Genomic DNA, 16,209 nt, shown 5'->3' on the forward strand with positions numbered 1-16,209 from the left:
GACATCCACAGGAGAGTTCAGGTCAGTGAGGGGAGTCATACGGAAGCAATGGCAGAGCAGAACGCAAGAGATTTATTTGCAGAAATAGTGAACTAATGACAAAAAATAAAGGATTTCAGAAGGTGACTGAAAGAAAAGCTTGAGTTGAGGGTCAAAAAAGACTTCTTTTTTTTTTTAAATGTTGTGTTTGTGTTTTCCAGGCGGGGAAGGGCGAGCCCCACGTCTTTAAAGAGAAGACCTTCAAAAAGAAGCGCCAGTGTGGGGTGTGCAGGCAGAGCGTGGACAGTTTGGGCTCTTTTTGTCGAGGTGAGTGACATCTGACCATTATTGCAAGGTTTTGATGCCAAGGACACCAGATATGCTTTCCTTGTGACATTTTCATATATAAAAAGATGTATTTTTGTCTCACAATTTATGCTGAAAAGAAGCATGTTATTATAAGGAGAACTTAAATAAAAAAAAATTATTTTTAATATTACCATATGGAAGAAAAAGCAAATTATGAAGTTAAATATTATCTTGAAAATGTTTAATACTAAGTATTTTTAAATTATGGAAGCTTGTTTCTGCCACTGAATAAAAAATAACAAAGGTAACTGCGACTTTTATCTCACAAATTGCGAGTTATAAAGTCAGAATCACGTGATATAAAGTCAGAATTGTGAGAAAAAAGGCAGAATTTCAAGTCGCAATTCTGACTTTATTTCTAGCAATTGTGAGTTTACATCTCGCAATTTTTAGTTTATATCTCTCAATTCTGACTTTATAACTCGCAATTGTAAGTTTACATCTCGCAATTCTGACTATTTCTCGCAATTTTTAGTTTATATCTTGCAATTCTGACTATTTCTCGCAATTTTTAGTTTATATCTTGCAATTCTTACATTATAACTCTCAATTCTGACTTTATAACTTGCAGTTGTGAGTTTACATCTTGCAATTCTGACTATTTCTTGCAATTTTTAGTTTACATCTTGCAATTCTGACTATTTCTTGCAATTTTTAGTTTATAACTCTCAATTCTGACTTTATAACTCGCAATTGTGAGTTTACATCTCGCAATTCTGACTATTTCTCGCAATTTTTAGTTTATATCTCGCAATTCTGACTTTATAACTTGCAGTTGTGAGTTTACATCTCGCAATTCTGACTATTTCTCGCAATTTTTAGTTTACATCTTGCAATTCTGACTATTTCTTGCAATTTTTAGTTTATAACTCTCAATTCTGACTTTATAACTCGCAATTGTGAGTTTACATCTCGCAATTCTGACTATTTCTCGCAATTTTTAGTTTATATCTCGCAATTCTGACTTTATAACTTGCAGTTGTGAGTTTACATCTCGCAATTCTGACTATTTCTCGCAATTTTTAGTTTATATCTCGCAATTCTGACTTTATAACTTGCAGTTGTGAGTTTACATCTTGCAATTCTGACTATTTCTTGCAATTTTTAGTTTACATCTTGCAATTCTGACTATTTCTTGCAATTTTTAGTTTATAACTCTCAATTCTGACTTTATAACTCGCAATTGTGAGTTTACATCTCGCAATTCTGACTATTTCTCGCAATTTTTAGTTTATATCTCGCAATTCTGACTTTATAACTTGCAGTTGTGAGTTTACATCTCGCAATTCTGACTATTTCTCGCAATTTTTAGTTTACATCTTGCAATTCTGACTATTCCTTGCAATTTTTAGTTTATAACTCTCAATTCTGACTTTATAACTCGCAATTGTGAGTTTACATCTCGCAATTCTGACTATTTCTCGCAATTTTTAGTTTATATCTCGCAATTCTGACTTTATAACTTGCAGTTGTGAGTTTACATCTCGCAATTCTGACTATTTCTCGCAATTTTTAGTTTACATCTTGCAATTCTGACTATTTCTTGCAATTTTTAGTTTATATCTCGCAATTCTGACTTTATAACTCGCAATTGTGAGTTTACATCTCGCAATTCTGACTATTTCTCGCAATTTTTAGTTTATATCTCGCAATTCTGACTTTATAACTTGCAGTTGTGAGTTTACATCTTGCAATTCTGACTATTTCTTGCAATTTTTAGTTTACATCTTGCAATTCTGACTATTTCTTGCAATTTTTAGTTTATAACTCTCAATTCTGACTTTATAACTCGCAATTGTGAGTTTACATCTCGCAATTCTGACTATTTCTCGCAATTTTTAGTTTATATCTCGCAATTCTGACTTTATAACTTGCAGTTGTGAGTTTACATCTCGCAATTCTGACTATTTCTCGCAATTTTTAGTTTATATCTCGCAATTCTGACTATTTCTCGCAATTTTTAGTTTATATCTCGCAATTCTGACTTTATAACTCGCAGTTGTGAGTTTACATCTCGCAATTCTGACTATTTCTCGCAATTTTTAGTTTATATCTCGCAATTCTGACTTTATAACTCGCAATTGTGAGTTTACATCTCGCAATTCTGACTATTTCTCGCAATTTTTAGTTTATATCTCGCAATTCTGACTTTATAACTTGCAGTTGTGAGTTTACATCTCGCAATTCTGACTATTTCTCGCAATTTTTAGTTTATATCTCGCAATTCTGACTTTATAACTCGCAATTGTGAGTTTACATCTCGCAATTCTGACTATTTCTCGCAATTTTTAGTTTATATCTCGCAATTCTGACTTTATAACTTGCAGTTGTGAGTTTACATCTTGCAATTCTGACTATTTCTTGCAATTTTTAGTTTACATCTTGCAATTCTGACTATTTCTTGCAATTTTTAGTTTATAACTCTCAATTCTGACTTTATAACTCGCAATTGTGAGTTTACATCTCGCAATTCTGACTATTTCTCGCAATTTTTAGTTTATATCTCGCAATTCTGACTTTATAACTCGCAATTGTGAGTTTACATCTCGCAATTCTGACTATTTCTCGCAATTTTTAGTTTATATCTCGCAATTCTGACTTTATAACTCGCAATTGTCAGTTTACATCTTGCAATTCTGACTATTTCTTGCAATTTTTAGTTTATATCTTGCAATTCTTACATTATAACTTGCAATAGTGAGTTTACATCTTGCAATTCTGACTATTTCTCGCAATTTTTAGTTTATATCTCACAATTCTGAAAAAAGAAGTCAGAATTGTGAGATAAAAGTCGCAATTACCTTTTTTTATTCAGTGGCAGAAACAAGCTTCCATATTAAAGTATAAAACTGAAGAGACATTAACAACTAATATTTATTTTTACAGCACTTTTCACACTTAATCATGTTACAGTTTTACAGTTAAATTTAAGTAACTTTAACTTTAAGTTAAACTTTTTGTAAAAATCTTTCCATGCTAGTGATGTTATTAGCTAAAACTAATACTAAAATTATTAAGAAATAATTAAAAATAAAAGAGTTAGCATATGAAATAAAAAACCTTCAACATAAAAATGTAAACAAATTAAAGCTATATAGAAATATTTTTAAAAAATAATCAAAATGAGAGCACATAACAAAATGACTAAAATACTATAACAGTATAATAAATTATAAATTATATAAACTATATTATACTATAATAGTATATACATAATACTGAAATAACAGTTCCATGGACCCCCCTAGACCCATAATGTGTTTTAAAGTGTTTTTTCTAAACTTTTTATTGCCATTATTAATAATCAGAAGAAAAAAGATTTTAGATGAAGGTCCCTGATCCAAACTCCTATAGATGTCACATCTCATGGTTCAGCGGGGGGGTTCCCTAAGATTCTCGGTACGCCACTGCTGTCCAATGAAAGTACATCAAACCCAGTATTCCTTCCTAACACATCTCTCTCTTTACCACCCACAGTCTGCAAAACAGCCACTCATAAGAAATGCGAAGCCAAGGTAAGACATTTTTTTTCTTATTTCTCTCAAGTTCATAATGTGTTTATCAATGTCTCTTTCACTCCCTCTTCAGATTAACTTGGGCGTATAAAATGGGAGTTTATGTAGTTAAAGGCGAGATCTCTCTCTCTCTCTCGCTGTGTTTCCTGCACTGAAGGCTTCCCTGTGTTGGGGCGGCAGTGTTGGCAGCCGCACCCCAGCACCACACAGCCGCAGTGAAAGACTCATTGATAAGGCCAATGGATGCCAGCGCTGGCACACCCAAATCAGGCACCTCTCCAGAGGAGCACCCTGGGATCTAGAGTCCCAAGCCACGCTGTAAAGCTATTTGCTTTATTCACAGTTACTGACATTGTATAGAGTAACTACTGTGATACCCAGTTTTATATAACTCTATTCGTCACTCTTTGGCACTGGCAAAAGTTTAATGTGCAAAGAAACAGTGAGTGGTTTAACATGCCACATGGTTATTCAATCAGCAAATCGCCAAACCCACTGAAACGCTCTTTATGACACTGACTCAATAGGATCATTTTCAGGTGTGAGTTGCTGTAATTACTAGGTTAAATGATTATGTGCAATGGATGTATTTCAATGATTATGTGGAATCAGAGTTCAAACGTACTTTTTACCAGGCAAAGTTTCTTTTTGAGAAAACTGGCCTGCCATAAATATAAGGGTTTTTTTGGAAACAATCTTTTCTAATGTATTTTAAAATGTAATTTATTGAGGTGATGTCAAAGCTGAATTTTCAGCATCATTACTCCAGTCTTCAGTGTCACATGATCCTTCAGAAATCATTCTAATATGATGATTTGATGCTCATGAAACTGATTATTATCAATGCTGAAAATGGTTGTGCTGCTTCATACTTTTGTGGAAACTGATGCATTTTTTCAGGATTCTTTAAAAAAAATAGAAACAGCATTTGTTTAAAATAAAAATCTTTTGTAACATAAAAATGTCACTTTTGATCAATTTAATGCAGCCTTGCTGAATAAAATATTCCTTAAAGCTGCAGCCCGTAACTTTTTTGGGTTAAAAAATGATCCCAACATTTTTTTGAGCAAGTACATAACCAGCCAGTGTTCAAAACTATCTCCTTACTTTAGCCCGATTCACAACGGTAAGCTTGTAATAATGTTTTATAATAAAATCGGTACTGGTGGGTTTCCAGGAGAAATTCGAGCATGCCACCGTTCCTCTGTGCGTCATTACGTCACGTCTGTAAACATGAAGACTGAGTCCCAGCTAGTAGGCTATATCACATATGAGGGTGGCGGATCATTTATAGCCTTTTCTCACAGCAGCTGGAATAATTAAACTTATCATTTTGATGGCGGATTGTAATCCAGAAAGGTCCAAATGACAATCATCAGTGACAACTGGAGATTCACCCGTAGTCAAAAGCAAAAGACTTCAAACTGTGGAGAGGCTACAGAAATTGAAATCTACAGGTAACGCTAATACACACTAAATACACATAGTCACGCAATGCTAATGTTGTTAACATTAACAACTTCAGAACAAAGTATAACAATAATATATGATCCGAGCTACGCGATCGTTAAGATTTAATCACCATTGGAAGCGCAATTATTGTAATGCTTTTTTCTCAGTCTGTCAGAACAAAAGTGGCAGACATGTTACTTACTTGTTCATTTTCCGGTGAAAATTCTTACTTTGGTCATACTTCAAGACTACAATCTGTGATTCTGAAGTACAGTATTCAATTCAATTCATCCGCTGAGGAGTCGCGCCGATGCACAACCCACGTAAAGATGATAATTCCACAAATAACTGCAGTTGCAGGTTTCAAACAGAGATGGCGACAAAGAGGCAAAACTTAAAAAAATCTTACTGACTCCAAACGTTTTGCGAGTTCTGGAGGAAAAACAGAACTGTTATCCTGGATAAACTTCTGATATTGTTTTTTCTATTGAGGTAAAAGTTGTTAGAAGACAGATTGCATGATCCATGTTTTGCTCTCGTTTTGTGCTTGACAAGTGTTAATTCTGTATCCTGTGTGGATTTGTTTGTGCTGAATAGTGATGACTGTGTCATGATTCATGCATACTCACTCTTCTTTAGACATCCGGGTGCCTGTTCATGTACCAGTCATGGCCATTCAGGACCCTCAGTGTGATAGTCATCATCTTTGTCCTAGTAGGGAGTGTCCACCCTAGAGACCACAACTTAATACCTTATCGGCCCTCTAGCGTCAACCAGCCTTCCCTCTCTTAGCACCTCGCAAGACAGAACAAAGACAAATTTCAAGTACACTTAAGCCCTCTAATAAGTCAGAAAACCATGGCAACGGCCCAAGTCATGGGTTCGACAAACTCTTGCTCCATATTATAAAACGTTATTCAGCGTAGACTCAGAAATCAAAACAGTGATCACTCCCGCAACGCAAACCTCAAATCTCACTTTTTAAATGATTACACACTGTATTTGACCCTAAACAGTACTTCATTTCAAAAGTATAACCTGCAGATGTTTTATTCGGCACAGCAGAAATCAACGTAAGCCCTTCTCCTCTGCTCTTTAATATAGAAAATCCACTCTAACACCATTCAGCTGTTTCATGCTGCTCTCTTAAGCTTTCGTCCCCTCCCTGGGCTCTGTCCCATTATTATACGTGAATGGTTTTTTATTCACCTCCTCATTGCACTGGCCTTATGGGATTTTACACAGATTTGGAGCTGCACACTTTTAGATGGCTTCATCTGTGAATTGAATGGGAATGTCCATATGTTAAAAGCTCTTTTAGAAATACAGATATGTGGACCATAGGGAATTGGAAAGGAGCCAGATCCTTTATAGAGGAAGCACTCTCTGACACAAATGGCTAGTTAACTTCAGAAGTCATTGGGGAGTTATTAAACTCCAATAGTTGGAGTTGCAGAAGTCCTTATAGAGTTCCTTATGAAGTAAAATGTGATGACAGTTTGAGATGCGATGCCTGGCCATGTTTTACCTGTTAATGGCAATAAAGTAGTTTGTTGCTTGGGTGTCATGTAGGAGCTGGTCAGGGTGGTCGTCCACCAACCAGCCGTTTTTGTTTCTTTATGAATATTCAGTCATGACTCAAGCATCTTCTAACAGCACTTCAGTAAAAAAATGACATTCATCTATGATATGAATTATAATCTATGATGCCTAAAGGCCTGTTCACACTAAGGACAATAACTGTAGATATAGTTCTAAAAATCATTCTAAATGTAAAAAAATAGCAGAGTTCACACCACAACTGTAACGATACCAACACAGAGAAACGATATCATTGCAATCACTTTCAGAACGCATTTTTTCCAGCTGATCCTGACTTTAAAGATCATTTAAAGGGCCAGACTACTTAATTCCAGTGCGTGCTTAGAATAAACAGACTGATATCGCCCGCTGGTGGGGACGCTAATGTAGTCATCATTATAGTTATCAGTCTTGGTGTTAACAGGCCTTTATGATGCTTTTTTTGTTTTTGTTCAGAAGTTGAAATGACACTTCAGTGAAATATTCCTCACATTAAGCCACCAGAACAAATTAAATAACATCACAAGTTTCAGTCTGGCTAATATATAGTGACACATGACCTGACTAATATAGTAGGAGAAACAGTTAAGTAATCCTAAATAAAAATAATACAAAGATAAAAAAATGCATTTTATAATTTATTATTAGTATTTATTCTAGATAGCATATTTAATATAATAAATATAGTTGTCTGTTTTAAGTGAAATTTTTGATGTTTAAAACCCACAACCAATAATCTACCAACTAATATAAATATCCCAGCCTTCCCCAGGACAACATCTGGGAGCAGACGGTGTTCATCAGGACTGACTCATTGCTCTTTTGAGTTTAAGATAAATTCTATTTATATCCATCATTGTTTGGGTGAAATGTAGAGTAGAGTAGAGATGAGTAGGCTGTGTCTGGTCTGTAACCAATAAACATAGTTAAACCACCACTAGTGTAGCCTACAGTGACGGTGACTAAAAGTCTCAGACCTCACTGGTCTGTTAATGTTTTTTTTTTTTTTTTTTTTTACCCACTTACATGGAAAACCCCAGTTCTTTTTTCCCGAAATGCATTTCCTGAAAACAGAGATGAAAGTGAATTATTGTCAGTACTGCTCGCTTTGTTTGTGTGTCTGTCTGGCGTGATACACCCTCGTCTACAACCTTAAACCACAGGAAATAACCTCCAGCCCACTAACAAGCGATTGACTCATATTTAACTTGCTTTTAGCATTGAAGTTCAAGCGTATAGCTGTTAGTGAGCCAAATTGACTGCATGACAGATCACAGCTCAAGAGTCCCAGTTTGCATAACTGACTTAAAGGTGCAATATGTAAGAATTTTGCAGTAATATATCCAAAAACCACTAGGCCAGAGTTATATATTTTGTTCACTTGAGTACTTACAATATCCCAAATGTTTGCAACTATTTGTAAATCGTGAGAAAATTGCAATTTTACCCAAGGATCCGGGACGTGTGAGGAGTCGCCTGTCAATGGCGTCATACCCGCGTTACCCTGGATTTCATTTTGTAGAAACCATGAAAACACCAAAGACGCTTTAATATATTACATGTTTTATTAGATAAGAGAACAAATGTTTGGGTTATAGCTCAACACGTTTAGTCTTATTGTTTAAATCTAATTTTCTTGATCTTTTGCGAGTACCATGCTTTACCATGCCTCAGAGAAAAACACTATTTTGTGAAGTAGCTAACATAGCATAATCAGATGCAGCTTTATTTTCAGTAACAGTAATACAGCATTTTCTCCATCATACAATACGTTTTAAAATGAATTGCATGCCATTTATCAACACAAGCCATCCAGCATTTAATATGATATTGTAAAATTGATCTATCTTACTGCAGTGTGTAACAGTGTCTCACAGCAGCCGCCGAGCGAACGCACAGAGTAACGTTATAACATCATTTTCAACACTCTCAAATGTATCTAATATGATAAACAGAGCTGCGGAAGCGGCGCCGGCGACTGTGTCATAATAAAAGTCCCGCTGCTCGTGAGGCGTGTGTTGATCAATCGCTCCAGCTCCTCGTTCAGCTCCACAACACTTGCTCCTGCTCTGCTTCATACTACAGTAACGTTAATAATCGCATCCATGAACATGATTTCTTCCCGAGTCCTATCCCAATTCTTTTCCACCGGCTGTGAGGTGAAGACCACATGTCCCAAGATTCCGCACTCAAACTTGCCGTCATTAAGCTACGCCTTTGTTTTGAACAGGCCTCTAGCGACCTCTAGCGGACAGAAAATATTACATACTGCACCTTTACTGTTGACATTGTCATGTTCAGATCACGCCTGTGAAGCATGTTATAAAGTGTTGTAAAGTCTAACACGTGTCAAAAGGACTCTGTTTCAAAATCTAGTGTGCCTACTTTTGTACATTTTAGCATAATTCTAGGGGCAGTTGTGGCCTAATGGTTAGAGAGTCAGACTTGTAACCCGAATGTCGCGGGTTTGAGTCTCAGTACCTGGCTATATAGGCAGGACCTACCGCAGAGATCTTCCACATGTAGCACTGCTCCACGGGTCAGTCCGTATGTGTATCTACCACACGTTACCTTGGTATCGACAAGGTGTGGCCTCCGTAGCATCCCTCTCTATTGGCCGAGGCACGCTTCTGAAAAATATAGGAAACACTCTTCCTGTGAAACATCACGTGTGATGAACAGCGGCTACGACCGTCTTCAGGGTAAGCCCTGTCCCTTCCATCCCCTTGGAGGACTATTTTTCCTTGGGCTTACATGGGGCGCTGAGTAGGTTACGACTGTGTGAGGCCAGTTGCAAAAAGGGCACGCTTGCCAGCATCTGCGTCTCCAACACAGTTCAGGGTCTGTGGCACTTTCCATAGGGACCCCAATACGTCAGTATCACTGTAACGTTGAATGTGACTGACTGACTGGGAATGTCTTGGTTACCCTCGTTCCCTAAAGGAGTGAATGGAGATGTTACATCCCTCCTGCCACAGTGCTGAATGGCCCGGATCCCTGTCTCAGCTCCCCAGAAAAAAATGAATGAGTGAGTGCAAGCCGGCCTTACATACCTGTATGTCCGGGGAAGAGAGTCTCAGCATGCAAATCTCACTGGGCAATATCCATTGGCTCATTTTGTTACCACTCAAAGGTGATTGGGCTCCCAAGTGAGACCCCAATATGTCAGTATCAATCATTGGTCTCCATTCCTTCCTTCAGGGAATGAGGGTTACATCAGTAACCGATACGTTACCGAATGTACTGACAAGCATTTATGGTAAAATAAAATGTAATTTCTTATGAAACTTGTATTTGAATATATTTGTAATTACACAAAGTTGAAATTTAGTACATTTTAAAATATATTAAACTTTAAATGTAATGTCAAATAACACTACAGTTAAAATAATCACATACTCGTGCTTTAATATCTTAGTCAACACATCAAAATAAGTGCACTTCTTTAAAGCATGACAAAAGTTCTTAAAACACTGATTTAAAATGTACTTTAAAGTTAAACTCAGTTGTATTTTTGTGTTTTCCACACATCCTGTGAGCGGTAGGGTCTTATCTATGTGCCAGAGTGGAAAATTCAGTCCATGGAGAAAAAGAGATGTAGAAGGAGGGGAAAAAGAGATTTAGAGGGCCAGAGAGGGGGAAAAAAAGAGGAATAGATGGCAGAGTAGCCCGTCAGATGGAGGAAGAATCATTTCTGCCACTTTTCAAGGGGAAAATGATCCTATTTCCTCTTACGACGGTCATGGTACTGGGTGGCTGAAGTGGGATATGAACTGATATAAATGAGGGAAGTGAATGGGTGGGCTCTTCCAGTAAATCTTTCACTTCATCACCCCTCTTTATAAGCTCATCAATGCCATGTGTTTCCCAAGCTTCCCCCAGGCCAGTGTGTGTGTATTTGATTCTAACTGTGTGTGTCTCAGCTTTGTCCAAAGCAGTGCTAGTTTCGTTTTGCATCATTTAGAGGTTGGCGCTCTGACTCAGAGGTCTGGATTACATCCGACTCCTAATGTTGGGTAACGAAGAGAGGGATATGCCAAAAACCTACACTAACAGAACTAACAGGGTATAAAACCATGATAGTATCAACTGCTGCTGCAGTCTGGGATGCTGTGTCATGCCATTTAAGCTGTAAAAATATAAAAACATGTTCTTTTCTGTCCTCCAATTGCGAGACTCACGTTTGACGTTCTACTTCTCTATTGAAGAACTGGAACGTGATCCCAGTAGCAAAATGAAGAGCAAAGGTTGACCTGAAGCTGCTGCTGCTGTGTTGGCAGATGCGATTAAGCTGATGATTCATTAAGCAAACTTCTAGCTGACATTGAGTTAAACACATTTTTTTAAGCCTGTGTCATTTCCATGCAATTTGTTTTTGTCACAAAATTGCATACTTCAGACTCTCATTACAGTTTTTATGCTCTTCTAAAAGTTCCTAATTTTGTTTTAGGGGTCTGCTTCAATAGGTTTACATCCATCCATGGCCAAAAACACATTTTTTTTAACCCCTCCTTTCCTGTAGAAATATGGACAAACCCAACAACCCAGCTAACAGTTATTAAAGGTGCCCTAGATTGTTTTTTTACAAGATGTAATATAAGTCCTAGGTGTCCCCTGAATGTGTCTGTGAAGTTTCAGCTCAAAATACCCCATAGATTTTTTTAATTAATTTTTTTAGCTGCCTATTTTGGGGCATCATTAACTATGCACTGATTTTTTCAGCACGGCCCCTTTAAGAGATGCGCTCTATCTGCCACACGAGCTGTCGACTATATTACAGTGCATTTACAAAGTTCACACAGCTAATATAACCCTCAAATGGATCTTTACAAGATGTTCGTCATGCACGCTGTATGCATGCTTCGAATTATGTGAGTAAAATATTTATTTAGATGGTTACGTTTGATTCTGTGTGAGTTTGAGGCTATGCTCTGTGGCTAAAGCTAACATTACACACTGTTGGAGAGATTTATAAAGAATGAAGTTGTGTTTATGAATTATACAGACTGCAAGTGTTTAAAAAATGAAAATAGCAACGACTCTTGTCTCCGTGAATACAGTAAGAAACGATGGTAACTTTAACCACATTTAACAGTACATTAGCAACGTGCTAACGAAACATTTAGAAAGACAATTTACAAATATCACTAAAAATATCATGTTATCATGGATCATGTCAGTTATTATTGCTCCATCTGCCATTTTTCGCTGTTGTTCTTGCTGGCTTACCTTGTCTGTGCACAGATCCAGCCGTTAATACTGCCTTTCCTTGTCTAATGCGTCGAATGGGCTGGCATTATGCAAATATTGGGGTCATACATATTAATGATCCCGACTGTTACGTAACAGTCGGTGTTATGTTGAGATCCGAGTGTTTTCCGGAAGTCTTTTAAACAAATGAGATTTACATAAGAAGGAGGAAACAATGGGGTTTGAAACTCAATGTATGTCTTTTCCATGTACTGAACTCTTGTTATTCAACTATGCCGAGGTAAATTCAAATTCTGATTCTAGGGCACCTTTAACGGTTGGGTTTGTCCATATTTGAACCAAACATGGGTTGAAACAACCCAGCATTTTTTTTTTTTTTTTTTAGTGTACTCTGCTCTGATTGGTCAGTCTGTTGTGATTGGTCCACCGCTTACATATGTAGGAAACGAAATGATTACCAAATCTGAATTTCAGCTCTGATCATCCTCAGGTTGATACACAGTGAACAACAGTAACTATGGCATTGGTTTTACTGTATCAAACCCGATTCCTCATCCTTTGGAAGTTCATGCAAAATGGATTGGAAATGCGTTTTTGACATTCGACAACACGAACCAAACTCTTCCAGTCTCAGCTACATCTAGTAAAAAAGTTTGAAGACAAACTTTAAGTTGGCTGAAAAAGCGGTCAGAAAGTTTGAAGGAGTTTTAAAAGTTTGAAGTTTGAAAGTTTAAGTTTTATTAGATAGATAGATAGATAGATGATTGTAGTGCCACAGATGGTCTGTTGTGATTGGTCCACCACTTACAGTGCATGTAGGAAACGAAATGCCTACATGTATACAGAGATATAGATTTTGCAAAACGGTTCTAGGGTACTGTTTGGTTGCTAGGGAGTTTGCCAGCTACCAATGGATACTCCAAAGGCTGCTTGACAATATAAACCAACCCCCATGTCTCATGTTCTGATGCAGAGCAGATTTTGATACATCCTTGCCAGTGCACAGTTGATACACAGTGATGCGAACATTAACTATGGCATTGGTTTTACTGTATCAAACCCGATTCTTCATCCTTTACTCTGGGTGGTTGAAGTTCATGCAGGTGGTTGCTAAGGTGTTGCTATGGATTTGCTTTTGCAGCGCAGAAAATCTGGGGGTTGCTGTGTCTTCTCGACATGTCGACAACAGTTGCAAAGCAAACTCTTAAAGTCTAGGATATTCTAGGAGGTTGCTATGCTGTTCTGGGTGGTTGCATGCGGTTGCTAGGGTGCTCTGTGTGGTTGCTGTGCTGTTGCCATGGTGTTCAAGGTGGTTGCTTGGGTACTGGTTGGTTGCTATGATAGATAGATAGATAGATAGATAGATAGATAGATAGATAGATAGATAGATAGATAGATTTAGTTTGATTGATAGATAGATAGACACGTTTGACAGCGGGTCAGACATTGTTCGAGATCAGCCAATGAAGACCATAGGAGGAATTATGCAAATTAGTTACATTGTTACGTAGGTTTGTGCAGGAAGTGAGAGTGGAATTACTGACGACTCGTTTTAGACAGTTCAGAATTAGTTCTTTCTGGGAGATAATAACTGAATTTATCATGCACTTTGATCTTTGAAACTTTGCAGACCTTTTACATTCACAAACAAATATATTACACACTGCATTAAAGGTAATATCCAAAAAAGGGTAACATTTTATTTTACAGTGCACTTTATTTTACACATGTACTTACATGTACTGTAGTAATAACAGTAAATTATGCATAAATACAACTAACTTTAAACCAAATCAGCCCTAATTATATAGTAGGTGCATGTTAATTAATATTACTTGTTACTTAAATGTATAGTTACACTATAACAGGGATACCTTAAATTAAGTATAGCCCAAAAAAGCATAATAGGGGCACTTTTAATTAATTAATTGCCTTATTATTATTTTTTTTTTTTTAAAAAAGAAGAATAAATAGGACACAAAAAAGCATATTGCATTGCATTTTCTCTGCTCTTTTTCTCCTCAAAAATGTTTTAGATAAAATCTGTTTCTTATTCTTGTTGGCATGAGTTTCCCATTGCATTTTGTCATCAGTGTAATTGCCACCATGAAACTATATCCATATGCATAACTGATGAAAGATGCCCATAACTCCAGTGCATTCTTCCATATGTCCATGTCTTTGTATTTATAGCATGCATAAAGGATTGTATAAACACATGAGATCAGAAAAACTACCCATAGCTCAAATCGGCTGATTGTATTCTGTTAATTGTTTAGTTTTATTTCTATTCAGAGGGAACGTATTTACTTCTGTTTATTCATATCTTTCCTTTTTGATTGGCTGCTTCACTCTGGAGATCTGTGATTCCTGTTTAGTTTGGCAATAAGACAATAGAAGGGGTGATCTAATACTGAAACTCCTATTAGTGAGACTAAAGAAAGTTAATTAGAAGATGATTACAGCTCAGTCTGGTTTGTGTATACATCTTGTCTGCTGGAGTTTGGAGAGTAGGCCTATCTCAGCTATATATCTCCATGTAAGGAATCAATCCAAATAAAAAGATGTAATTACATTGTGTGTGAAAGCCGACCTCTGTGTATTCCCAGCCTCTCCCGTGGGAACACGCACACAGCTGCTCGAGGCTTGTTAATGCACAAAATCACAGAGAAATAAGGAGATGCATTAGACAGTGCTGTCAGAGGACATGCACATGTCATGCTAATGTTTTGGTTTCGTTGAAATACACTTGTATGTGACCTTTTTAGCAATTTAAGTTATTTAGGTGCTTCTATATATATAATCTAGAAAGGCGTTTTGTCTGAATGCAGTTATTCCTGCCCATCTGTCAGTATATGTCTGTCTTGACTGCATTTTGTTGGGCATAGATCATGGCAGCCTTTACTCTGATGCTCCTTTACAGATAATTAAGACATCACTCACATATTCATAAAAAATATTATTGATGATAATAATAATAATAATAATAATAATATTTTTTTTTTATGAATATGTGAGTGATGTCTTAATTGTCTTATAATGTCTAATAATAATAATAATTTATTATTATGGTTATTATTACATTTTCACATATTTATTTTCAATAATAATAATAATAATAATAATTGTGATGTTGTTGTTACAAATTAATAATAATTATTATTTTATTTTCCACATGTTTATTTTCAATAACAACCATATTATTATTACTATTATTATATATACACTATTATTATATTATTATTATATAAATGACCCTGTTTTTGTTTTAAATTAATAATAATAATGGTAATAAATAAATAATCATGTTATTGTTATAAACTAATAATAATAATCTATTTATTTTCTATATGTTTATTTTCAATGATATATATATATATATATATATATATATATATATATATATATATATATATATATATATATATATATATATATAACAACAACAATAATAATTATAATAATAATTTTTCACAGATATTTTGTTTCAATTATTTTCAATAATAATAATAATTATTATTATTATTATTAATATTATATAAATTACACTGTTTTTATAAATTAATGATAATAATAATAATTATTATTATTATTTATTTTCAAGATATTTTATTCTGTTATTTATATCTTTATTTTCAATGATAACAATATATATATATATATATATATATATATATATATAAATAACAACAACAACAAATAATTATAATAATAATTTTTTTCACAGATATTTTGTTTCAATAATAATAATAATAATAATAATAATAATAATTATTATTATTATTATTAATATTATATAAATTACCCTGTTGTTATAAATTAATGATAATAATAATAATTATTATTATTTATTTTCAAGATATTTTATTCTATTATTTATATCTATATTATTATAGTTATAAATTATTGTTATTTTTAATATTATTTGTCCAGACTTTTTTCCCATTTTGACTTTTTTTTTCACAATTAAACTATTATTCTTCTCGTCAATGGGTCAAGATATTTTGATTCTCATTACTGTAAATTGTTTTTTTTTTTTTACATTAATATACAATTTTTAAAAAAAAATCAGCATGAACTGAAGATTGTTCAATACTCATAA

At 35.1% G+C, this 16,209-nt stretch overlaps 1 protein-coding gene across 1 annotated transcript in view; it reads left to right on the forward strand.

Annotated features, from left to right (window-relative positions):
* The window catches only part of tns2a (tensin 2a), a 49,830-nt gene continuing 33,621 nt past the window's right edge, over nucleotides 1-16,209 (forward strand). Inside the window, exons 1-3 of the mRNA XM_048179337.1 lie at nucleotides 1-21; nucleotides 201-306; nucleotides 3,826-3,863. The gene's annotated coding sequence lies outside the window, so the exon portion shown is untranslated. The remainder of the gene's footprint in view (nucleotides 22-200; nucleotides 307-3,825; nucleotides 3,864-16,209) is intronic.

Source organism: Megalobrama amblycephala, linkage group LG24 (genome assembly GCF_018812025.1).
Source record: "Megalobrama amblycephala isolate DHTTF-2021 linkage group LG24, ASM1881202v1, whole genome shotgun sequence".
NCBI lineage: Eukaryota > Metazoa > Chordata > Actinopteri > Cypriniformes > Xenocyprididae > Megalobrama > Megalobrama amblycephala.